The following is a 27,266-nucleotide window of genomic DNA, read 5'->3' as shown; positions in this document are numbered from 1 at the left end:
TAAGAAGTTCAAGTACTAAATCAAGTCTTCAAGCTTCAACTACTTCAAGAGAATGATATGTGATGAATCAATCTCACAAGTAGAGTTTGTTTGACCTTAGACTGACCTTAGGATAGCTCATACAATATCATAAGTCACTTGATAATTTTATAAGTCATTTTTCGATCAGTCCTAGTCATGGTTCGACTAGTTCAGACACTGGCTCAACCAGTCCAAGGTTTGTTGTGAATTTTTAAAATTTTCTATTAGACCCTCGACCAGTCATGGAGAGTGCTCGACTAGTCAAGTGAATATTAATCGACCAGTCGAGCAAGCTTGACTTAAAGTCTAGCAACATTTATGGGTCTCACTCGACCAATCGAGCAAGCCACTCGACCAATCGAGTGGTGATCTTATTTGATCGCGCCAGAAATTTTGAAAAATTGTTGGTCCTTCGACCAGTTGAGGTGATTACTAGGCCAGTCGAGTGAATAATATTTTTGCCTATAAATTGAGGACGATTTTCAGAGTTATTCAATACATTCAAATCTATTCAAGTCACAACTCTGAGAAACTTGTCCCCACATTCTAGAAGCTAATTAATTAGTATTTAAGATTCTTTTAATAGCTTTTTGGTATTTGATTTTTGAGATTTCTATTCAATTTTATTTCTTTTGAAAAGGGAATATTGATTTTACCCCTTGTGAGATCAAAATCAAATCAAGCTAGCCCAGAATTGTTTTAATCTAAAAATCATTTAGATCTAAGAACCCTTTCATATGTGAGATTGGACATTGAACATCTACATCGAATTGGTTCTACCCGGCTTCATCAGAAGGAGAATCTTCAGATAAGTACATTTTAATTTTCTGTATTTGGTTTGTAGGATTGCCAGAAAATCTTTCATTTTGGTTTTGAATGAGAAAGCCAGAAAATCTCAGTGTGTGGGGTTTTTTTTAATTATGGTAGCCCTTTGAAAACACAATTGTGAAGGTTTTGGGTGAACCTTAGAAAATATATTTCATAGTGAAAGCCGATATCCCGTGGGTGTGGATATTGGGAGTGGAGTAGTAGTGTAGCTATTTTCTAACAGTTGGTGTACACACAAGCGAACCACTATAATTGCTGGAGTTATGGTGAATGTTTATTTTTGTGCATTTGTGGTAAATGATTGTAATTTTCTTTCTGCACATGTGGTGAATGTTGTAATAGCAGTAGAAATTTATTTCTGTTTTATTCTTTATTCCTATGTATTGGTTTGAGATTTTGATACACAGACCGTTTTAGTAATCAGGTTGTCCTACTATAAGCCATTGGTTTTTGGTGTAAGGTTGTCCTTAAAACAACATTTGTATCAACCTCTCAATACTTGTGCATTTGAAGTTGTTATTTATTTCTACTATTTGGGATTGATTAGTGCTATCTTGTTTAAATTCTTTATTAATTCCGCAGTTAATTTTTAATTTGGCATAGTCCTATTCAACCCCCCCCCCCCCCAAAGGACTGTTAGCTTGGCCTTTTCAAGTGGTATTAGAGCTTAATAGCTCATTTATTTGGATTTATTTCCTGAGCTAACCGATCTGAGCTTATATCATGTCGAATTTTGATAGCCTTTCAATTATTAGGCCACCACCATTTGATGGCTCCAATTATGCCTATTGGAAAGCCAGAATGAGATTTTTTTTTGAAATCTATCGATGAAAATGTGTGGCAATCCACAGTAACCAGATGGAATCTACCTACCATTGAAGTTCTAGGCATTGATGGTATTAAAACACTTAAGGTTACACCTTATAATACTTGGACTACTCTTCAAAAAAATGAGGGGAGTGTCAATGCCAAAGCTTTAAATGCAATTACTTGCACATTATTACCAGATGAATTCAAAAGGATTATATCTTGTGATACTACAAAACAAGTTTGGGATATCTTAGAAATAACACACGAGGGTACGACTACTGTTAAGAAATCTAAACTACAAGTCCTCACCACTAGGTTTGAGGAAATACGTATGGAAGAAAGTGAAACATTCATGGAGTTCTATAATAAGTTAAATGATATAGTCAACTCAATGTGGGGTCTTAGAGATAGCATCCCAGAAACTAAAGTCTGTGCAAAAATACTGCACTCATTGCCTAAAAGGTTCAATTCAAAAGTCACCGCTATTCAGGAACTTCGTGATATGGATAACATGTAGGTTGAAGAACTTGTTGGTTCTTTACAAACCTATGAGTTAAATTTTAAGGCTCCTAAAGGTAAATCCATAGCCCTAAAATCTTTTAAAAGTATTTCTTATGATTCTAATAATTCTGATTGTGAAAACTCATAGGATGATATGGCGCTTTTAGCAAAGAAGTTTTATAAAATTTTCAAAAGCAAAAAGAGAGTTGATTTTCAAAAACCCTCTAAAAAGAAAAAGGGTAGATCTAAAACTTGGAAATCTCTTAAAGACAGCCAATGCTTCAACTGTCATGAATATGGGCATCTAGTACATAAATGTCCTAAGAAGGACAAGTCTAAAAAGAAAGGTATGTTGGCTACATGGGATGAATCTTCCTGCTTAAAGTCTCTTCTGAGTCAGAAGATTCTAAAACAGAGTCGGCTAATGATGTTAAAGCCCTAATGACTCTAGCTAAGTTCACTTTCTCAGATAATGATGATTCAACCAGTGAAGAAAATCTGAGTAGTGACCATGAAAATGAAGAAGACCTTCATGATGCTTATGATGCCTTATACAGGGAAAGTTACAAAATTGATGTAAAGTTAAAACTTCAGAAAGAAAAGTTTTCTAAACTAAAAGAGAATTTTGATAATCTAGTCTTAGAAAAATCACACTTTTCAGATTGCTTTGAAAAAACTAAGTGCGACTTAGATTTCAAAACATCACAAGTTGAAAACTTAAAATCTGAAAATAAAAAGCTAAAACTAGAAGTCTCTTCACTTTTGAGTTTGAAGGACACATGGAGGTATGCCTAAGGTGATCTTAAATTAGAAAAACTTTTATCCGGATCTAGAAAATGTAGCGATCGATCTGGATTGGGCTATGATAAAAGTACTCCTCCCAAACATAAGAATACTCCACCTAAATTTGTTAGAGGAGAGTCTTCTAACTCAAAAGGGAAAAGTCTGAATCAAAATAATTCTAAAAATGCTAAAACTTTTCAGAATGTTAAACCTAAAAGCAATCATATCAACTATAGAAATTAAAATTATAACCCTTTGGCTGAAAAAAATGTGGATCTACTTAAGGAGCTTCTAAAATCTAACTCAGTGGGAAGGACTTATAACAACTGGAAACATAAGAAGACCAACCATGCTCCTAAACCCAAAACTGTAATGAAATGGGTCTCTAAGGTTACTTGTTTGGTTGCTCATACTGCTTTCAAGGCTTTAAGTCAATCAAAGTGGTACCTAGATAGTTGATGCTCTAGACATATGACAGATGACAAAGATTTATTCACCAATCTCAAAGACATGACTGATGGTTCAGTCACATTCGGTGACAGTAGCAACTATAAAATTGTTGGCTAAGGTACGGTTCAACTCTTTAACCTCTTTCTATTTGAGAATGTTTTATATGTAGAAGGTTTAAAACATAATCTATTAAGCATCTTTTAAATATGTGATAATAATCATAGTGTAAAATTTACCAACCAAGGATGTGAAATTCTGAATAAGAATGGTTCAGTAATATTAACTGGTCACAAAACTTTTGAAAACAGCTACATAGTGATTCAAGCTCATCTAAGCTATCGTATTATATGGTCCAAACTGATGAGATTGAATTATGACATAAGCGCCTAAGACATGTACACTACCGCAACTTGTATAGATTGAGCAAAAATGAATTCGTAAGAGGTCTACCCAAAGTAAAGAAAGTGGATATAATATGTGGTGAGTGCCAACTTGGTAAATAAACCAGGAGTGGTCACAAAAAGGTGAACTCCAATGCCACATCTAAACCACTCGAACTTCTCTACATGGATCTCATTAGACCAACTAGAACGGAGAGTCGAGGTGGCAAGAAGTATATTCTAGTCATTGTAGATGACTTTACCAGGTATACTTGGCTAGTTTTCTTAAGAAAAAACTAAAAACTCTTGACAAAGTAAAAAAGGTACTTAAACGTATCCAAACTGAAAAAGAATCACAAGTCACTAAGATCTGAAGTGATCATGGTTCTGAGTTTGAAAATAGCAGTTTTGAAAAAATTTACAGTGACTAAGGAATATCACCTGAATATTCTGCACCCAAAACACCACAAAAAAATGGTGTAGTGGAAAGGAAAAATAGAGTGCTTCAAGAAATGACAAATGTGATGCTAAACAGTATAAAGCTTTCTAAAAATCTTTGGGCTGAAGCCGTAAATACTGCTTATTATATAATTAACCGTGTTTATACTAGAAGATTAAATAGTAAAATTGCTTATGAAATGTGGTTTGATAAGAAGCCTACTATCAAATACTTTCAAGTTTTCGGCAGCGAGTGCTACATCTTGTGTGATCGAAAAAATTTGGGTAAATTTGACACCAAAAGTGATGAAGGGATATTTTTAGGATATGCTCTAAATAGTCAAGCATATCGAGTCCTTAACAAGAGGACTGGTGTAATTCAGGAATCCATTAATGTTGTCATAGATGATCATCTGAATATATCTTCCACTAGTTCAGAAGATGATGAAGTCTCATTAATTAATAAACCAGACTCTTCATCCAGTCAAAATAATGACACTGAACTACGACTAGTTAAAGACCATCCAACTGATCAAATCCTTGAAAACCCTCTCACTGGTGTGCGCACTTGTAAACAATTAGAAGATATGTGCAACTATGTGTGCTTTACATCTCAGATAGAACCGGTTAACATAAAAGAAGCCCTTACTGATGAAAACTAGATTGTAGCAATGCAAGAAGAGCTCAATCAGTTTGTTTGAAATGATGTATGGTATTTGGTTCCTAGACCTAATGATAAACATATAATTAGAACCAAGTGGATCTTTAAAAATAAGTCTGATGAATTCAGTAACATTATAAGAAATAAGGCGAGGCTGGTTGTACAAGGGTACGCTCAGATAGAAGGCATCGATTATGATGAAACCTTTGCCCTAATAGCTTGTCTTGAATCTATCAGATTGTTCATATCCATTGCTTATAACAAAAATTTTAAAATCTATCAAATGGATGTCAAGAGTGCTTTCTTGAATGGTGATCTGCATGAGGAGGTATATGCAAAACAACCTAAAGATTTTGAAGACCCTAAACATTCTAATTATCATCTGAAAAAAGCACTCTATGGTTTAAAACAAGCTCCCAGGGTATGGTACGAGAAGTTGACTAAGTTTCTACTAAGTCATAACTTTGTAATGGGAAGTGTTGATAAGACACTGTTCGTAAAGAAATACAATGATCACATTCTAATAGTACAAATATATGTTGATGACATTATCTATGGATCTACTTGTGCTAATTGTTTGATGAGTTTGCAGAATTAATGAAGTCCAAGTTTGAAATGAGCATGGTACAAGAATTGAACTATTTTCTAAGCCTGCAAGTGAAACAGCTTGCTATTGGGATATTTATCTCTCAAACCATGTATGCTCTAAACTTGGTGAAAAAATTTAGATTTGAGAGCAGTAAGAACTTCGATACTCGTATGAGTATGACACTTAAACTCTCTAAGGATTCAACAGGTAAAAGTGTTGATCCTAAGTTGTATCGCAGTATGATAAGTAGTTTATTATATTTAACTATGAACCGACTTAATATAGCTTTCAGTGTAGGTATTTGTGCTAGATATCAATCGGACCCTAAAGAGTCACACCTAATTGCTGTGAAGCATATTTTGTGATATGTCGCTAGTACTACTAATCTTGGTCTTTGGTATCCTCATAATACAAATGTACAATTAGCTAGTTATACAAATGCTGATTGGGCATGTAACATTGATGATCGTAAATCGACCAATGGTAGTTGTTTCTATGTCGGGAACTGTTTGGCTTCTTGGCTAAGTAAAAAAATAAAGTTCCATATCACTCTCCACAGCTGAGGTTGAATATCTTGCTGCTTATAATGCATGCACTCAGCTTGTGTGGATGATGAGAATGCTAAGCAATTATGGATTTGCACAAGAATCTATGGTTTTATATTGTGAAAATTCAAGTGCAATTAATATTTCTAAAAATCCAATTCAGAATTCACGAACCAAGCATGTTGACATTAGGTATCATTATATTCAAAAATTGGTAGAAGACAAGATAATTTCATTGGAATATGTGCAGACCAAGAATCAACTTGCAGACATATTCACAAAATCGCTCGACAAAAATAGGTTTGCAAAATTAAAATTTGATCTTGGTATGTGCAATATGAACGGATGATATGTGCCTATTTGTATCATAATGTATATATTTATTATTTTAACATTTTTAAAATTCAAATAAGATGAACAATTACATATTTTCATTGGTGCACGACCAGTCGAGTACACACTCGACCAGTCGTGGCTTGACCGGTCGAGTATGTACTCGACCATCGTGAATATCAGGTTTAGCCTTTTATTTGGAGAAAAACACCTTTTTCTTCATTTGGTTCTTCTTCTCCAACAAGCCCTACCACAACCAGTCGAACCCATCTTCGATTCTTCCATGGTTAGTGCATCATTTTCAATTTCCTTGTAGATTTGAGTTCTTTGCACTTCCATTTCCTTGTTTGTGTCATTTATTTTAAGCTTTATGGTTGTTTTGTGGGTTTTCTAGCTAAAAATCTGGTTTACTAGAAACCCTTCTTGCCTCTTTTGCAATCCTTGTATTCTTAGATTTCTTTGTTACAATAGAGTAGAAACAAAAAGAAAGGATCTCGTGGTCTATCTTCTTCTCGTTCCGCTCCTATCACGGTGCGCCATCTTCGGTCACCCGAGGAAGATCCTGAGTTTGTGCGGGATATTAGCTTACGCAACGTGATAGTTGAACGGACAGTTAACCCTAATCATTTAACATATTTTGGTATTATTCCACTCCTTCAATCTGTAGGATAGGATAACATTCTACATTGGGGCGGCCCGACATATCACTCCATTGCGCAAGCCATGTTTGCTTGCATTAGTGACTTCTCTACTGAGAATCTAACGTTTACAGTTACAACCAGAGAAGGTCCAATTGAAGTAGACTGTTACCTAATTTCTGGATTAATGGACCTTCTAGTCAATGATGATGGTATTTTCATTCATACACTACTAGCAAAACCATTTGAATCTAAGAAGAGAATTATCACTAGAGTCTTATGCAACATGAATGTGGAATGGAGTTCTGGGAATGCGCTTGCTTCCAAGTTTATGTTACCCAGATACAGGGTTCTCCATCGGATTTTCATTTCAAATGTTTACCCCAGATCTGGTAACGAAACCGAGCTTACTACATTCATAGCTCGTATTCTTCATTTGATTGTTACTGGTGTTTCCATTTGTCTTCCATCCCTGATATGTTACATCATTATTCAATTCCGTCTCCACCTAAGTCATAGCGATATACCTTTTGCCTATCTTATGACTGCACTAGCCACACATGGTCTTGTGGCAATGCCTATTGGAGAAGCTCCAATTAACCATCTACCATTTAACAATTCGAACATAAATAAGATGAATTTTAGGTTAGCTCCAGGCCAAGTTGATATACGTGTTGGTGGAGCAGCTGAAGTAACTGAAGAGGAGGATGTTTTACCTCTAGATGATGTCAATATGGATGACATATTTGATGAGCTTGAGTCTGACTCTGCGGCTGATCCTGATTATCAGCCTTCTGATTTTGATTCGCGTTTGCGATCTCTTGAGGAGAAGGTAGAGGATATGCATGTGTCCCAAGAAATGCAATTTAAATAGATATGCAAATATCTAAGCACATTAACAAAGGACTTCATCAAATTGATCCTTCCATACCTGCTCCTTCTTTTGGTTCAGATTAGTTTTGAATTTCTGTTATGTAATATTTTTAATACTTGGATTTCTCTTAACTCATGGACTTGTTTTCTTGTTTATGTGGACATGTTTTTAATGGTTATCTTGACATTCGTTATGTTATCTTGATCTTACTTCTTATTCTCATTAATCAATGCTCTTATTCTTCTCTTATATTTCCATCATATGTTCTTTCCTTTGTCATATTGTGACAAAAAGGGACAGAATTTGTATGTTTATTCTATGGAGTGGAAGCTGTTGTGGAGAATATGTGGGGAGAAAGAGGTGTGGTTATTTTTATTTTTTTTTTTCTCTCTTCGCTTGGATTCTATGGAGTATTGTATTAAGGGGGAGTATTGATTTATGCTAACCAATTTTTAACTGGTGTATGATTCTTTATTGATTTAATAACTGGTGCATGATTCTTTATTGATCTAACTGGTGAATGATTTTTTATTGATCTAACTAGTGCATGATTCCAAGGTCTTGGTTTGTTTTGTCACAAATTTGACAAAGGGGGACATTGTAAATGATATCTTATCTAGCTCCTAGGTTTGTCAAATTTTGTTATGCCAAAATCGCTTGGAATTTGTATCTTGTTTAGTGGTTATTGTAAGATCAACTTCATGCTATCCTTGCCAATCTTGTCTACATTCAAGTACAAGATCAAGTCATTCAAGTACAAGATCAAGAAATTCAAGTATAACATCAAGAAGTTCACTTTCAAGAACAAGACGTTCAAGTACAAGATCAAGAGATTGAAGAACAAGAAGTTCAAGTACTAAATCAAGTCTTCAAGCTTCAACTACTTCAACAGAATGATATGTGATGAATCAGTCTCACAAGTAAGGTTTGTTTGACCTTAGATTGACCTTAGGATAGGTCCTACAATATCATAAGTCATTTGATAATTTTATAGGTCATTTTTCAACTAGTCCTAGTCATGTTTCGACTAGTCCAGACATTGGCTCAGCCAGTCCAAGATTCCCTCAACTAGTCTAAGGTTTGTTGTAAATTTTTGGGATTTTCTGTTGGACTCTCGACTAGTCATGGAGACTGTTCAACCAGTCGAGCAAGCTTGACTCAAAGTCCAGTAACATTTCTGGGTCCCACTCGACCAGTCGAGTGGTGATCTTATCTTATCGCGCCAGAAATTTTGAAAAGTTATTAGTCCTTCGACCAATCGAGGTAACCACTAGGCCAGTCCAGTGAACAATATTTTTGCCTATAAATTGAGGATGATTTTCAGAGTTATTCAATACATTCAAAGTTATTCAAGTCATGTGAGACCCGTATCCTAGCCTGTACCATTCTTTATGCTACCGCGATCCTCCCGGTCGAATTCCAGCGACCCACGATCTGTTATCAGCATTTACGCACAATCCTGAGTTGTGTCTCGTATATTAGAGTTAGCTCGACCTGAGACTTGTATTTCTGCGACCGTGCTGTCGCCGCTGTTCTGATGCCGTATCTCGCACGCTGAGGAGATACCCGGGCCAGGAGATGTGGGCCAGCGTTCAGTTCGAGGAAAACGCCATGTGTTACAAATCTCGAGAGAATCCATTACATCAATCCCATCAATCATTCAATTAAGTACGCATCTCTCCTATCACTCACACTCATCCCTAAGTACAACTACCCATCCCCAAAGTCAACTCTCTCTCTCTCTCGACCCATCACTCCCCATCACTCACCCATCACTCTCTCTTACAACCCTCTCTCTCTCACCTCTCTCCCTCATTCTCCAAGCAACCAAAGTCTAACATTTCCATGGGAGAGAGGAGAAGCTAGTGTGGCCCACCTTCCTACCACTCAATCCCACCATGCAAAGACCATCTCCACCGTTGAAATGCATCCCATGGAGCTCTAGGATGCGTTGATGGAATAAGAAGTCCATTATCAAATGTGGGTGTTTTTATAGGCCTAAATTTCTTGTTTTAATGATGGGCGAGGCCTACTGATCGATGGTATGGATCTCACTTTGGACCCTAGATGTGGTCGATGGCCCACTATGACTCTCATGATCATTCCCTGATGGGGCCATTCTCCATGGACCCCATCATGATGTTTACTTTCTAGTTTGATAAGAGTTACTAGACCTTCCATTTTAGTGGAGAATGAATCTCCACAGTTGATTTTTGATTTGGTGGGCTTACATGTATTGGGACCCACTTGATGTATGATTGAATGCATGAAAAGGAGGGCCCATAGTGTCAGTGTCCCTCCATCACACGTGTTTCCTTCTGTCTCTCTCTCCCTCTCTCTTTCATTTTTGTTGTGTGTGATGATGTGGCCATGTGGCCCACTTAGATGGACCCCACCATGAAGTATGCATCTTATACATGCTGTCCATCGAGTGGGCCCACCTGGCATCCCGTTTGGATGGACCTGATTGAAGGAAGACACAAATATCAACTCCATCCTAGCAGTGGGTGGCCCACCTACGTGGACCCACCTTACCGTTCATTATCTGGACATGTACCCATCGGCTGTGTTGACAGCAACAAGTCCTGTGGGTCTGTATCATGAGGTATGTGTATGGAACCCACCCCACGTGTGGGGCTATACCATGATGTATGAGTTTTATACCCATGTTATCCATCAGAAGTGGGACCCACGTGAGGCACGTATGGTGTCCACACCGTCCATCTGGGACGGGGGGACCCACCGTGCGGTGTGTTTTCACCCATGCCGTCCTAACCTCCTAGATGCTGGGCGTTAAAAAAAATACCAGCTTGATTTAAAATTTTTGGTGGACTGCTGATGCAGGCCCCACCTTGATGTATAAATCTGATCCAAGTGTCCATCCCATTCCTCAGCTCATTTTAGGCGTTGAGCCGAATAATGAAGCCAATCCGATTATCTGGCGGGCCATAGCATAGAAAACAGTGGTTTTTACCATTAAAACTCACTCTGATGTTTCCATGCACCAAAACACATCGAATATTGGGCTCATTTAGACTGTCTCAAGCCTTGGAATCCAATGGGTGGGTTGGATTTTTTGGATGCGGGCCCTACCTACGAAAATCTGTAAGAAAACAGAAAAACAAAAAAATGCAACATGCAGCAGGCGCTGCTGCTGCTGCTGCTGCACGTCTAGAGGGCACTGCTGCTACTGCACCGTGATGTGTCTTTGGCATCAACACCGTGCATTTGGTAGGCCCCTTAGGACAATGGGCCCCCTCCTAAAAATCAGCCGGATGTGGAATTCAAGTGGTCCACATGGCAGGAAGCAGTGGTGATTGAACGTCTGCCATTGAAATCCTTTTGGATTTCACAGAAGTTTTGGATCCTTATGAAATTTGTTTTTCCTCTTTATCCGGGTCTGTTTGACCTTATTAACAGATTGGATGGGAAACAAATGTTATGGTGGGCCCCACGTGGGACCCACTTATGTATGCATTGTAATCCACACCTTCCATCAGTGTGGATCCCACCATAAGGTATGTGATTTATCTATGTCGTCCATCCCTATGGGACCCACCATGATACATGTGTTGCATCCAAACTGTCCAACCATTTTAAAAGATAATTTTAAGGCTTGAGACTAAAAGAAAAATAAGTGAGATCTAGGATCAAGTGGACCACATTATAGAAAACAGTGGGTTTAAATGTACACCATTAAAACCCTTGGGCTTCAAAGTTTGGACCAATATGATATTTGTTTTTCCTCTAAATCTAAGTCTTTGTGACCTTATGAATAGGCTGGATGGGAAATAAACCCTATGATGGGGCCCATTGGAATTTAACTGTGGAAATCACTCTCTCCACTATTAGATATGGTATGGTCCAGTTGATCTTTTGATATGATTCATTTTTTATAATACCCTATATTGATCTCTAAAAATAGATGAATTGTGTTTGGCCCATTTGAATTGGCCCATTCAACTCGGCCCATTCGACTTGGCCCATTGATTCGGCCCATTTGGTAAGGCCCAATGTGATGTACTTGGGGCCCATTTGATAAGGCTCAATGAGATATATGAGGCCCACCTTGATGTGTACAAGGCTCGTTGTTGAAACCCACCTTGATGTGTTGTATATCCTCACCATCCATGTGTATGGGACAGTGGGTCCTGATGAATGTGGGGCCAACTTGATGTATGTGTTGGTGGTCCACGTGTACGTGGACCCCACCTTTGATATATGTATTATATTCCACGTCATCCACCTCTTTTATATCCATACCGTCCATCAATAAAGGATGGTGGGACTCCACCTGACGTATGCGTTCTATTCATATCGTCCATCTGTTTGATAGAGAGGGCCCACCCCACACGTGTGATACGTGTGGGCAGGTGGGACCCACCTTGATTATTAATGTATTCCACATTGTCCATTTGCTGTGAAGCACACCTTGACGTTATGTACTTTCAACCATGCTGTCCATTCCGTTTGCTGGACAGGTGTGGCCCACCATGATGTGTGCATAATATTCTCACTGCCCATTTGATGGTGGGACCCACTTTGAGGTACTTCACAGCCATGCCGTCCATCCATTTTGGCTATCACGTGAGGCCCAGATGATGTGTATGGAGCCCATTTAGAATGTGCAGGGCCCACCCCGATATCATAAGGCCCTTGTGTAAGGCCTATCATGATGTATTTATGGCCTTTGAATCAGGCCCATGTGATGTATTTATGGTCCATTGATGCCGCCCACTTAATGTATATTTGAGGTCCATATGTGGTGTATATCAGGCCCAAGTGGTGAGGCCCAATGTGATGTATGGGGCCCATTGGTGCAGCCCGTTGATACGGCCCATTTGGTGTATATGAGGCCCATATGATGAGGCCCGACATGAAGAACACGAGGCCCCCTTATGATGTGTATTAGGCCCTTATTGTGAGGCCATTGTGACATGTATTAGGCCCATGACACGTGGCCCATTTGATGTATTTGAGACCCAGATACGTGGCCCATTTGATGCATACGAGACCCATGTGTAGGGCCCACATGTTGTATTTTAGGCCCATGAGCAGGGCCCACCTGTTGTGTGTATGAGGTCCAATGGTGCGGCCTATTGATGCGGCCCACTTATTGTATTTGATGCCTATGGGTTATAGCCCGTGCAATGTATTTGAGGCCCATGTGCAGGGCCCACCTGTTATGTATGTAGCCCTTGTATGAGGCCCATTATAATGTATATTAGGCCCTTGTATGAGGCCATGGGCCCACTTTATGTTTGGCTCGATGTGGGCCACTCATTGGGAGCAATGTTGGTTAAATGTCCACATTGATGGGCAATGATGTTTGAACATCCTCATTATGACCTTCCCTTAGGCCTTGTTAGATTCTCATCAAGGCCGATTCCGATTGTCGATACCGATTATGAGTATGTGACAGCATAGCATCATGTACCTGCCCATACGCATCTTCTGCATGTTTATTATGAGATATGGTTGACCATTGCATACAGGTTGTTATGAGACTCCCTGATAAGCTGAGATTGTCTCAAATGAGCGCACGGCATGCGCATGATTGATGCATGACAAGATTGTATGACTCATGCATCTTGCATTGTATGTTATGATTACTTTACACCCTAGCGACATCAGGGCCGTAGCCTTCACAAGCATATCGTGAATAGCCAGATGGGATACTGAAAATATTTGGTTCGAGCATTTGGGCACTTCGGATGTCCATGGGTGAAAGTCCTTAAACCTCCGTGGCCAAGAGACACCCCAACGTCGAGACCGAGTGGATACATAAGCACCCGAGTGCCGAATACTAGGAAGCGGCATCTCCCACTGTGTTGTGGTCGGTTGGGAGAGGGTGTGGCCTTACCCACCTGAGAGTAGGAGGCATAGCTGGGCTAAGTTTGACCAGCTCGTGAATGGGTCCACTATCGACGTGCCGGGTAGATATTGGCTGACTACTGGTCAGGTGAATAGTGAGGTCTCTTCACTTGCATAGTCACGCGTCAGTGGGCGGCGATTTGTATGTAGAGTGTAGTAGATCCCGGTGATGATCCCAGAGATGTACAGTACGGATTTATGGAGCAAGCGTTGCATACTCATTCATTCATTCATTCACTATCCACTCGGGCTGGTGGTGCACAACAATTTGTTACGTGTGCTTTCGCAATAGCTAGAATTTCAGTTGGGGCGTGCGACTAACCTAAGATCGGGAGTTTATCACATTGAGTCTGACTATCGAAATTAGGTATGTGACTGGTTTAGATAGAAGTCCCTTGTGGTGGACCCCGTAGCCTGCGATACTACGTACTATCATCCCGACTTCACACTCCAGCATGGTCATCCCATTCGCATTGCATATTGCATTACATCCGCGGTATATGGCATTTTGGGTTACTGTGTTTCTACATTTATATGGTTTAGATATGGCCGACGGTATTTGTGAACTCATCAGGAATTGTATATTGCATTGCATCTTCGACATATGATATTTGGCTCTTTATGGCTCCTTGTTTGTATAGCTGATTTGTATTGCGTACTCTAAAATTTTATGACTTATGGATTTGTCATTATTTCCGCTTACTCTGATATTATATGATTCACGATCTTGCTAGTATTGCTGATATTATATGATTATGGCACTGTATTGAATACTTGACATGTGTACACACACATACATCACCCTCTAAGCTTTCTATAAGCTTATACACGATAGATGCGTGCAGGTGATGTTAGGTTGTAGCAGCATTGAGCTTAGAGTATGCAGTGGACTTCTGGAGCTTGATTTTTAATATATGTATTTCCTTTTCAACACTGTACTCAAATATTTATATTAGTGGATATGTGATGATAATGTTGCCTTTGTGATTTGGTTAAACTTGTGGTTATGCTTCTTATGAGATAAATGTACGTTGGAAAATCCTCCTTGTAGGATCCCAGGATCAGAATCTGGCGTATATGCGCTGGAAGCCGAGAATGGGGTACTACAGAGGCTGTCGGCACCAGATTCGGCGATTGAGAATTTTCTGAGCCTAGTTTCCGGGTTTGTGGCATGACAAGTCACAACTCTAAGAAACTTGTCCCCACATTCTAGAAGCTAATTGGTTAGTATTAAAGATTCTTTTAATAGTTTTTTTGTATTTGATTTTTTAGATCTCCATTCAATTTTATTTCTTTTGAAAAGGGAATATTGATTTTACCCTTTTTGAGATCAAAATCAAATCAAGCTAGCCCAGGATTGTTTTAATCTAAAAATCATTTAGATCTAAGAACCCTTTCATATGTGAGATTGGACATTGAATATCTACATTGAATTGGTTCTGCCGGGCTTCATCAGAAGGAGAATCTTTAGATAAGTACATTCAATTTTCTGTATTTGGTTTGTAAGATCGCCAAAAAATCTTTCATTTTGGTTTTAAATGAAATAGCTAGAAAATCTCAGTGTGTGGGATTTTTAATTGTGGTAGCCCTTTGAAAACACAATTGTAAAAGTTTTGGTTGAACCTTGAAAAACCTATTTCATAGTGAAAGTCGATATCCCGTGGGTGTGGATAGTGGGAGTGGAGTAGTTGTGTGGCTGTTTTCTAACAGTTGGTGTACATACAAGTGAACCACTATAATTGCTAGAGTTGTGATGAATGTTTATTTTTTTGCATTTGTGGTGAATGATTGTAATTTTCTTTTTGCACGTGTGGTAAATGTTGTAATAGCAGTAGAAATTTATTTTTGTTTTATTCTTTATTCCTCTATATCGGTTTGGGATTTTGATACACAAACCGTTCTAGTAATCAGGTTTTCTTACCATAACCCATTGGTTTTTAGTGTAAGGTTGTCCTTAAAATAACATTTGTATCAACCTCTCAATACTTGTGCATTTGAGGTTGTTATTTATTTCTGCTATTTAGGATTGATTAGTGCTATCTTGTTTAAATTCTTTATTAATTCCGCAGTTAATTTTTAATTTGGCATAGTCCTATTCACCCCCCTCCTCCTCTAGAACTGTTAGCTCAGCCTTTTCAAAAACCACATAAGGTAAATATTCCATCAAAATCATATAGGAAAAATATTCCATCCAAGGATGCAATAAAAAAGAATTATCATCAAAAGCCACATAACCGCAAATGATTTATAAGATGGTAAGTCTACAACATAATTTTATTTAGTCCTTTACACAAATAGCCACTAATTCGAGGACATCCAAAGATACCATCAAGTAATCACAAGTGTCAAAACAAGCCACGTACAATATAGATAACACTTACAAATAAAAAGTGCTTATCTTAAATCAAAATAGAGATATTTGAAATCCATAACATATTCAAATACTTGAATTTAAATCTAATCATCAATCATTTATGAAAAAATTACTTAAATGGAAACTAACATTTATCATCATTTTCACTGAATATTATATTAAGTAATCAATAAAATAAATGAACTAAGCGAACAATCATGATATAGAAAAGCTTAAAGGGTGATCCTTACATTAGGTGTGAATTCTTTTTTTCCTTTTTTTTTTTTTGGAGGGGGGGGGGGGGGTGCGTTAGCTTGTTAATACACACCCATGTCAGTACACACACTCCATGTTAACCATCCCCGCTAGGAATTGATAACAAGACCTCAAGTGTTGAGACGAGGTATCTCCACTCAGTCTGCCAATTGAGCTATCGATACCAAGACCTCACATTGGGTGTGAATTCATTTCTCACTTGGCTAGATTATGCTAATGAGTCTAAAGCACCCGATCCATCCTCACTAGTCTTGAGTTGTCCCAATGCACCTGAACTACGCCCAATTCACGTCCCACAAGATGACTCGAGTATGGGATTTGGAGACAAGGAAGATCCTCAAATATGAGTCAACTCGATACTAATACAAACCCAACTTGATAGAATGATTCGGACCACAATAGGGTGTTTTGGGATCTTTGATTCCTGAGACTTAATCTTGACTAGACCCAATATGGACTCACCTGACTCAACCCCAATGAGAATTCGGGACTTACGATCCAGTTGATGTTGCTTAGTCAATATTTGACTTTGCTTGAACCCAACTCGGCAAGACTGAATTATCCTTCACTCTAGACTTCTGAACAAGCTAGTTACTACAAACAGGTTGAGATAGACCCAAACTAGGCCCCCTTTTCAATGCCAAACCTAAGGGCACCAAGTCAACTTAGCAACACTATCTGAAAGCCAATCAAACTTATTTGAAAGCAAGTTCAACCAGTGCTAAAAATACTTGTTGATGTATTTAGTCCTGAGCTTAAAACCATACTTAGACCACCACGTGGAGTGATTGGAACAAGATCACTTGGCTACTGACTCGATGGAACTTGTCGAGGTAATTGCCCTCCCTCTCTCTCTCTCTCTCTACTTCTTCTCCTTGCTCTCCAAATCAATAGAACAATCAGCAACATAAACCTAGCCACGACTGGAACTACGCAACAATCTTTAATGAATCAACTCGCTAAATTACTCAATCGGTAGCAAAGGAGAACAAGACGGTAACTCTCCTCTCTCCTGCTCCAAAACTATGACCAGAGATAAACCTGAAATGGATGTTTGGTCATAGATCAACCCCGAAGCAAACGAGATTCACTGAGTAAATAACTCGACCAATCAAAGAAACCGACTCGGTAGGATAAACTTAGTTTTACACGAAATTGTCTAAGCATTCTGCTTAATAGGAACAATAAAAGAGTTAAGATTAAACTCACAGTCAACAATAGTAACAAATGATGACCCATAAGTAACTCAACGCCAAACTTAGTCGGCTTAGAAACTCAAACATGACTTGACAACTGCTTAACTCTCTCTTTCTTACAAACAAAATCCCCTCACAACACAACTGAGCTAGCACGAGAGTATTCTCTCTCCCATTCTTTCTTCTAACACTAGAGACATCTCTAGGCAGAGAGAGCCTAAAAATAACTTAATCGAACCAAGTCTGACTCGGTTGGTGCTGAGGACAGCAAGAATAGAACGATTTCTACTTCAATTTTATTGAGTTTCTGGGCACAACACTCAACCTGTTTCTTAATTTAATTTATAAGGATTGGACACTAATCATGAGACCCACCTAATGGATGAAACAGATTCAAGATTAGGGTAGTGCAAATTGCACAATGGTTTTTCGTGGAAGATGAGTGAGCTCCAATGACGATTTCACACCAGATGTATATTTCTTCGAACTCATATTCTTCTAAAAAGTCCAAATGAGCCCATAGAGCTTACAGATAAAAAATTTTCAAAGCTTGGAGGAGCTTGGGTCAGTGGTTTCAATGGGTGAAGGATTCAGGAGTTTTTCTCTTTCAACCACAAAAATGACGAAGAACAGGATGTTGTTCGATCCGCTCTCTTTTATTGCTTACACTAACTCTCTAAAATTGTTGGATAAAGAATAAATGGTCTAAATTAAGTCACAATGATTGGTTTATAAAAGCCGAGGAAGATATATTAGCATCGATTTTCTTCCGCAAAACCCTAAACCGCGAGAAGGCATCGGACCATTGAGATTTACCTGAATGAAAGGCTAGGATTTGAGGAGAGACATTCATAGGGGTTTCCATCTCAACAAGATAAAATGGATTTTCATTTACTGAAACAACCACATGCACACACTTAGTTTGCGATCAGATTTGTGCGCACCCATGTGTGCAATAACTCGAGTGGAAGGCAAGGTTTTTGTCAAAATTGGATGATGCACCTGATGGATAGTTTAAATCACTCATTTGATCTCATATGGGGGGCCACCTGATTGAATAGATGCACGACATCCATTTAAACTGAGTGTGGGCAGGAAAAAGGAGGAGATTTCCTTCTTCAGAATTCTCGACTCAAACCCGGTTTGACCTTATACCGATTTTGGTGGGCTACAAGTGTACACCCTGTTATGTACACACACAATAAATGTAGAGCCCATAGTGATGCCCTAAAGAATCCACTCCGTCCATTAGACACTATGGGTCCAATTAGGTCATTTGACTAAGAATGAGGCTAATCCATGACTCAAGTGGGCCCTACAATTTGATTTGCATGATAAAATATATTTTCTGTCAATTGATTATTTAGATGGATTTTAAGTTTGATCCACCTCGGCCAATAGGTTTCCCATCTCAAGTTAATTCCCTAACGAAGGGATGAAGTAGATCCATAGCTGTCACGCCCCAAACCCGGAGATCGGGTTCACAGGAATCCCGATCGTCGAATTCGCTGCCTACAGCCTCCGTAGTACCCCATTCTCGGCTCCTAGCGTCCTTACGCCAGACCCCGATCTTGGGATCCTACAAGGAGGAATTTTTTTTGTACATTTATCTCGTAATAAGCATAACCACAAGTATACCCAAATCATGAAGGCAACATCATCATCACATATCCACTAATATAATCATTTGAATATAATGCTGAAAGGGAAAATACATATATCAAAAATCAAAGCTCCAGAGGTCCGCTGTATAATCCAAGCTCAACGCTACTGCAACCTAACGCCGCCTGCACACATTTATCTTGCATAAGCTTATAGAAAACTTAGAAGGTGGTGTAGGTGTGTGCACAAGATAAGTGTCAAGTATTCAATACAATACCATAATCATACGATATCAAAGTAAGCAGAAATAAACAAGATCATGAATCATACGATATCAGAGTAAGCAGAAATAAACAAGATCATGAATCATACGATATCAGAGTAAGCGAAAATATTAATAAGATCATGAATCATACGATATCAGAGTAATGCGAAAACATACTAATAGACCTATAAATACCATCAGCCTTGTCCAAGCTATACGATGCAAAAATATAATAAAACAATGGCATATAATGATGAAGCAATACAGATCAGCTATGCAATACGGAGACAATAAGCCAAATATCAGATGCTGATGATACAATGCAATATGCGGTGCGAATAAAATGACTAAGCTGGAGTGAAGTCAGGATGATAGTACGTAGTATCGCAGGCTATGGGGTCCATCACAAAGGACTTCTATACAAACCAGTCACATACCTAAATTTGGATAGCCAAACTTAATGTAGTAGACTCCTGATCTCAGGTTAGTCGCGCGTCCAACCGAAATTCTTGACATTACGAAGTACACAACAATTAGTTGTGCACCACCAACCCGAGTGGATAATGAATGAATGAATATACAACTCCTACTCGATAAGTCCACATATCAGTATAGTTACTCTCTGGGATCATCACCAGGGTCTAGTACACTCTAAATGAAACTGCCACTCTCCCAGCCGCACAGTCCAAGTGAGCGTAAGAAACCTCACTATTCGCCTGGCCAATAGTCTACTAATACCTATCCAGCACGTCGATAGCGGACCCATTGACGAGCTGGTCAAACTCAGCCTAGCAATGCCCCCTACGCTCGGGCGGGTAAGGCCACACCCCCTCCCAACCGACCACGACACAGTGGGAGACGCGGCCTCCTGGTATTCGGCACTCGGGCGCTCATGTATCCACTCGGTCTCGACGTTAGGGCATCCTCTGGTACCAAGAGGGTTTAGAGATTTTCACCTAGGGCCATCTATGGCAGCCCGATGCTAGAACAAATTTTCAGTGTCTCGTCTGGCCATCCACGATATGCCTGTGGAGGCTACGACCCTGATGTCGCTAGGGCATACAATAATCATAATGCAAGGTGCACGAGTCATACAATCCAGTCATGCATCAATCCTGTGCATACCTTGCGCTCATGTGAGATAACCTCCACCTATCAGGGAGTCTCATAACAACAAGCTCAATGACATATGCAATGATCAACCACATCTCATAACAAACATGCAGATGATGCGTATGGGCATGTATCATGATGCTATGCTGTCACATACTCATAATCGGTATCAATAACCAGCATCGACAATCGACCTCGACAATGTGGACATTTACCAACATTGCCCCCGAGGAATGGCCCTCATAGATCCTAACATATAGTGGACCAATGACCTCACACAAGGGCCATATATACAACACCATGGGCCTCGCTCAAGAGCTTAATACACATCACGATGGACCTTTCTCATGGGCCTAATATACATCACAACAGGCACCATCGTCTGACCCTCAAAATGCATCATAATGGGCCTCATCACCTGGGCCTCAATATACATCACATTGGCCTTAAACACGGGCTGAATAGTCATTACGTCGGGCCTCAAATATGGATCGCATATACATCACATTGGGCCCCGATAATCGAAATCGGCAATCGGCCATGACAAATCAGAATCGATAATCGGCCTCGATCGATAATCGGCATCGGCTACGACAAATCAAAATCGGTAATCGGCCTCGATTGATAATCGACAATCGGCCATGATGAATTAGAATCGGTAAACAACCTCGATCGATAATCGGCAATCGGCCGATCAAGGCCTAAGGGAAGGTCACAATGTGGACATTTAATCAATATTGCTCCAAACAAGTGGCCCACATAGGGCCAAACATATAGTAGGCCCATGGCCTCACACAATGGTCTCATAAATCAAGTGAGTCGCATCCCATGGGCCTAATGCACATCGCTATGGGCCGCATCATATGGGCCAAAAATACATCTCGATGGGCCTCGTACACATCAAGTGGGTTGCATCAAATGGGCTGCACTAATGGGTTCGTACACATCAAGTGGGTTGCACCAATTGGCCGCACAAATGCACAATAGGTAGGCCCTGTACATGTAGCAAATGGGCCCCACTAGATGGTTAGTGTGGATATAGCATGCATACATCTAGTGGGTCACACGTTCCATGACGGTGTGGATAAAACATACATCGAGGCTGGCCCTCTATGATCTGGACGGTTACGATGGAACATATGAGGTGGGCCCTACTCATGGGCTCCAAATACATTTCGATGGGCCTTGAATATACATTATAATGGGCCTGATTCAAAGGTCACAAATACATTACATGGGCCTAATAGGGCCACCCATGGTTTAACAAAAACAAATGAACGACATATATAAAACACATACATCATGGTCAGGGGTCCCACGGACCTATTGATGTTAAAACACAACTATGTAGCTGGTGAGGTGGCAAGGCCCGCCGTCCAAATGGACGGTTCAGACAGCAGAGGTGGGTCCCACCAGATGGACGGGCGGCATGTCTGAAACAAATTCATCACGGTGAGCCCTGCATATCACCATCCAGTCCAGGTGGATGGTGAGAATAGAATACACACACCAAGGTTGGGACCCACCGTCCATGGGCTGGATGGTGGATTAACACATCATCAAGGTGGGACCATATAGACGGAAGGTGTGGATGCAAACCATACGGCATGTGGGTCCCACACGTCCCATGTCCAAGACAGATGGACGGTTTGCATAAAGCACATGCATCAAAGTCAGCCCCTCTCTGCACCGTCCAGAGATGGACGATGTGATGAAACACATATATCACAGTGGGTCAAATACAATCTGGATGGCCCTGATAAAATACATAAATCATGGTAGATCCCACAGGCCTTCCACTGAACGGGGGTGGATCAAAGCACACATCAGGTGGCCCTGCAGCTGCTGGACGGCACTCCAGCAGCATGCACAAATAGATGGTCATGGATGAAACATACATCAGTGGTGGGCCTGCTATCCGCTGACCCGCATGCTAGCCGTTAGTCCCGGCCCTAAAATGATTTGGAAAACTGGATGGGCGGTGTGGATGCATCCCACAATGGTGTGGGGCCTACGCACGTGGACCGGATGTCATGAATAAAACACTTACATAATGGGGGGTCCCACATCCATACAATGGACGGTGAGGACAGAACAGATACATCAGGGTAGGTCCCACCGTCCTGGAATGGACGGTGGATGAAATACATAAATCATGGTGGGTCCACGTGGAAGTGGCCCACCCAAATATATATTATATTATATTATTAATATATATATATATATACATACATAAAATATTACACCATCCAGTCCAGTGTCCAGATCTTCTGGATGTGCTGGACTAATGGTGGATGCAAGGCACATACATTCGAGGTGGGTCCCACGTATGCATTGGCCACACGTGCCATCAAGGTGGGCCCATGTATGTGTGGACCACACATGCCATCAAGGTCAACCTACAAAAATTGCTGACGTCAATACATCAGCTGTGCAGCCGGTAGGACCCACAGGAACTTGCTGACGTAAATACATTAGCTGAATATCTGAGCGGTCCCCACCGTCCAAATGGACGGTTGGGATAAACACATAAATCACGGTGATTCCAGGGACGTCCATTTAATGGACGGACTGGATATACAACATGCACATAGGGTGGGTCCCACGGACCAAGTAATATTTGCATTTTCCCTTTTTGTCCAGGGCTGCTGGACGAAGCCAGCAACTGGCCCGTCCAGGCCTACTGGATCTCATGGGCCTAGCCTTGAAATGATCTGGAAATGGGACGGACGGTGAGGATAACTGCCATACATCACGTGGGGTCCCATGGTTAGACGGCCTAGATGAAATCCATATCCCAGGTGGTTCCCATCGTCCAGACACTGACGGTGTGGATGAATCACGTACGACATGGTGGGCTCACATGGGGCCCACTGTAATGTTTATTTGCAATCCAACCTGTTAATAAGACCACACGGGCCTGGATGAAAAGGAGAAACAAATTTCATATTAATTCAAAACATCCATAACCCTAAATAGGGTTTCAATGGCAGCCGTTCAATCACCACTGTTTCCTATGATGTGGGCCACCTAAGCCATGTATAGGGTTAATTTTTGGGAGGGGACCCACTGCCCTGAGGGGCCCACCAATGTACGGCGTGGATGCTACACACGCATCACGATGGGGCCTACAACTGGGACCCACGTCCCTGCCTCTTCCGTCAACCGTCAGCAGCCACAGCAACAGCAACAGGTGTTTGTTATTGTTTTTTTTTTTTTTAAAGAAACGGATTCTTTCGCGGTTTTTCATAGGTGGGGCCCACATCTGAAAAATTCAACCTTGCCATAAGATTTTACGGCCCCTAATCGACCAAATGAGACCAATATGTGACATGTTTTTGGCGAATAGAAAAATTAAGGTGGGTTTTAACGGTAATACTACTATTCCCTATGGTATGGCCCGCCCAAGAATCGGATTGGTCTCAAATTTCAGTTCAACGCCTAAAATGATCTGAAGAAAAGGTTGGATGGCTTGGATTAAGTACATACATTAGGTTGGGGCCTATAGGAGTGGTCCACACATCCCCTTAGCCACTCCCACATATCAGTTCACATTTCACTTAGCACGACAGACGGTGTGTATATATATCATCAAGGTGGGTCCCACATGGACGTGGCCCACCTAATTAGATCAATCAGATATTTATGTTTTCCCCATGCCCAGCCTGTGGGTTATGGGATGTCAGGTGGGCCCACTTGATGGACAACATGGATAAGTTGTATACTTCATGGAGGGGTCCACTCGGGTGGGCCACACGGCTAAATCAACTCAAAATAAAAGAGAGAGAGAGAGAGAGAGAGAGAGAGAGAGAAAAGCACCCACCTCAAGATCTCCTCTTCCTTCTTCCGCATATAACCTCTAGAGCTCCAAGGGTGTTATGCCCCAAACTCGAAAACTGGGATCACAAAATTTTTGATCACCGAATTCGGTACTGACAGCCTCCGTAGTACCCTATTCTCGGCTCCCAACGCGCATGCGCTAGATTCCGATCCTGGGATCCTACAAGGAGGATTTTCAGTATGATTTTTTTTGTATGAAGCATAACCACAAGTTTACCCAAATCACAAAGGCAACATCATCATCACATATCCACTAATATAAATATTTGAATACAATGCTAAAAGGAAAATATGTCATGCCCCAAACACGGGGACGGACAGCTTCCGTGATGCCCCTAATTCAGCACTCGATTTCTATACACCAAGTCCCGAGTTCGGCGCACCACAAGGAAGATTTTTGACTGAATTTTTTTTATATACATAGTAATACCTAAGCATAAAGATCCATGATCAAACTACCAAGCAACACTCTCCATCATAAGTCCCGATGGTTATAAGCATAATGCTTTACAAAAGATACGTAACGTCAACATTGCCAAATCGAAGAATAGATGCAATGCATTGAGAAAGCTAAGTCTTCCAAGCTACTCCAACCCTGAAAAAAATAGGAAATAGGAGGCTTAGGCAAAAAGCCTAGTGAGTACACACGTGTGTGCAGTGTGTCCTACATGCAAGCAAGATAAATATGCTACAAGGAAATCATACCACAGCTATAACCATATTACATGTATCCATAATCACGTCATCATCATCATATTGTCATGCCATAATTATACAATATCGGAAATACTGACAAGTCCATGAGTCATACAATATCAGAGTATGCAATGTAAATCAACATGTAAATGAGGAGTTATAAAGAGCCAAATATTAAATGTCGAGGATGCAATGCAATATGTGGTGCAATGAAATGACTATGCTGGAGTGAAGTCGGGATGGTAGTACGTAGTATCGCAGACTGTGGGGTCTATCACAAGGGACTTTTATCCAAAATAGTCCCATACCTAATTTGTATAGTCAGACTCAATGTGGTAAACTCCTGATCTCAGGTTAGTCGCGTGCCCCAACCGAAATCCTGGCCATTGTGAAGGTACACTCAATAAATAGTTGCGCACCACCAGCCCGAGTGAATATTGAATGAATGAATGAATGAGTATGCAACTCCTACTCAATAAGTCCACATATCAGTACAGTTCATCTCTGGGATCATCACCGGGATTTAGTACACTCCAAATGGCACTGTCTCTCTCCCAGCAACACAGTCCAAGTGCGCATAAGAAACCTCACTATCCGCCTGGCCAATAGTCTGCCAATACCTATCCGGCACGTCGATAGTGGACCCATTTACGAGCTGGTCAAACTCAGCCTAGTAATGCCCCCTACCCTCGAGGGGGTAAGGCCACACCCCCTCCCAACCGACCACGACACAGTGGGAGACGCGGCCTCCTGGTATTCGACACTCGGGTGCTCATGTATCCACTCGGTCTCGACGTTGGGGCGTCTCCTGGCCTCGGAGGTTTAGGGATTTTCACCCAGGGACATCTATGGCGCTCGTATGCTAGAACCAGATATTTTTGGTGTCCCATCTGACCATCCACGATATGTCTGTGGAGGCTACGGCCCTGATGTCGCTAGGGCACACAATGCAAGATGCATGAGTCATACAATACAGTCATGCATCAATCCTGCGCACACCGTGCACTCATGTGAGATAACCTCCGCCTATCAGGGAGTCTCATAATAATCTGTCCAACGACATATACAATGGTCAACCACATCTCATCACAAACATGCAGATGATGCGTATGGGCATGTATGATAATACTGTGCTGTCACATACTCATAATCAGTATCAATAACCGGCCTCAACAATCGGTTTCAACAATGTGGACATTTAACCGACATTGTCCCCAAGGAATGACCCACATAAATATCAATACATACATCATGGTAAAATCACACCACCTCGGTCCTCAGATACATCGCTTCGGGTCTCACACAAGGGCCGCACATTCATCGCATTGGGCCTCACTCGTGGGCCGCATATACATCACATTGGGCCGTATCATTTGTGCACTACACATCGCAATGGGCCTTGGCTCATGGGCCATGAATACACCACATCAGGCTTCACGACCCATAGGCTTCAAATACTCAAGAGGTGAGCCCTACACATGGGCCTCAAATACATCACAATGAGCCACAACCCATGGGCCTAAAATATATCTCAATGAGCCACGCGCATGAGTCTCAAATACATCACATTGGGCTTCGCCCATGGGCCTCGAATACATTGCAAGTGGCCTTAAATCTATTTCACAGGTAGACCACATACCTGGGCCTAATACACATCACTATGGGCCACATCACATGGGCTGAAAATACATCACAATGAGTTTCATCATATGGACCAAAAATATATCTCAATGGGCCTTGCCCATAGGCCACAAATACATGGCTACACCAATTATGATAAGTCTTGTACCACAACCAATTCACACATCACATAGTTAATGGCTCATATTTAGTGTCGCATGGTTAAAGGCCAAGAGCCACACTTCATCGTACTATTTACAGTTTAGAGATCACAGTGTATAGAATCCAGGACTTTGATAGCATTAGCTTGGGTAACATAACCCTACATCACATTCGGTTTAGTGTACAACTTATTTATATGTGATTCAAGTGGCGGTATCTATATCGATAAGCACAAACCTACGCTATTGAATGATCATCAATGCCACTTGATTTCATATGATTAGGTGGCCTTGTACGTATTTCTCATTCATACAATTAAATGACTACATTTACTACATATACTCCACCATTGCCTATGATTAGGTGGCTATATATACATTAAATACCTACATCATTAATGGTCCAAACAAGGATATCA

The sequence above is a fragment of the Magnolia sinica genome, chromosome 15, assembly GCF_029962835.1.
Source record: "Magnolia sinica isolate HGM2019 chromosome 15, MsV1, whole genome shotgun sequence".
In the NCBI taxonomy this organism is placed as follows: domain Eukaryota; kingdom Viridiplantae; phylum Streptophyta; class Magnoliopsida; order Magnoliales; family Magnoliaceae; genus Magnolia; species Magnolia sinica.
The sequence above is the reverse complement of the archived record's forward strand: the minus strand, read 5'-3'. Positions refer to the sequence as shown.